Genomic DNA, 1,061 nt, shown 5'->3' with positions numbered 1-1,061 from the left:
TTACGATATATTTTTTCCAATTTATTTGTCGTCCTTTTCATTGTAAAAAAGTTGGTCACCTTAGCATTTTGGACAATAGAACGTGTTTTGTCCTCCTTTTCATTGTAAAAAAGTTGGTCACCTTACTATAGCAAGATGACTATTTGGAAAACCAGACCACATCCATGCTTTCCATTGTTAAGTAAACTGACTTAAATCTTAACAACATAATGGTATGACCAGACATGAACATATAAAGATTAATGCACGAGAGATTTATTTGGGTGGCTATTTCTTTTTCTGTTTTTCTCATTTTGCACATATAGTCACTTTTTAAAATAACTTTTCCTTATTCAATCAATGTTCTTTTTATTAACTTACCCCAAACATACTCAGATTTTTAATCCTCCCAAAATTATTCTGTTTCCCCCATTTCTGCCCTTAGCAAAATAATAATAATAATAATCCCTAACCAGGCTCATTTCTCTTCACTTGAATCTGATTTTTGGTATATATGCCACTCTTGTATGGGCTCCATGCTCCATTATATGCTCACTACAATTTGAAAACCAAGCAACCAGCCATCCCCTAATACTGTCAGGCTTGGCAGCCAGTCTCCAAACTTCCCCCCAATCCATGCCCACAAGGATCCTTTCACCTGCATGATCAACCCAAACTGATCAATAAGATCTGTGACCAGCAGAAGTTACACATTCCAATTGTCCACAGCAAACCTGTGCACACCCCCCCCCCTAATTCCTTGTATATGGATGCTTAATATATTGCTTTAGCTATTAGGAGTTTGCCACACGGCAGTTACTATGCAGTGCTCCTTCAGTCTGAAATAGCACCAGTGATCTTGGATATTGGTAAAGCTATTACATTATCTTCATGCTCATATAATTATGCTTTACACAAGGTAATGTAAGTGTAACAGTTTAATCAGCTCTATCTTAGCAGTATTGTCCTATCTTCTGATCTATTTTTAAGGGCCTATTTATAAAACATTGTCTGAATGAATGAGCCAATGTTCAAATAACCAAACAATACCCTTTAGTAAAAGGTGAAAGATTTATATGATC

The 1,061-nt window shown here is 35.8% G+C and overlaps 1 long non-coding RNA gene across 1 annotated transcript in view; it reads right to left on the bottom strand.

Annotated features, from left to right (window-relative positions):
* Nucleotides 1-817: 817 nt before the first annotated feature.
* Nucleotides 818-1,061, bottom strand: part of LOC309387148 — a 5,010-nt gene continuing 4,766 nt past the window's right edge. The window contains exon 3 of the long non-coding RNA XR_014174548.1: nt 818-1,061. This exon is cut by the window's right edge and continues 4,072 nt beyond it. This is a non-coding gene — a long non-coding RNA (uncharacterized lncRNA).

The sequence above is a fragment of the Natrix helvetica genome (genome assembly GCF_964273705.1).
Source record: "Natrix helvetica genome assembly, chromosome: 1".
NCBI classification, from domain to species: domain Eukaryota; kingdom Metazoa; phylum Chordata; class Lepidosauria; order Squamata; family Natricidae; genus Natrix; species Natrix helvetica.
The sequence above is the reverse complement of the archived record's forward strand: the minus strand, read 5'-3'. Positions and strand labels throughout refer to the sequence as shown.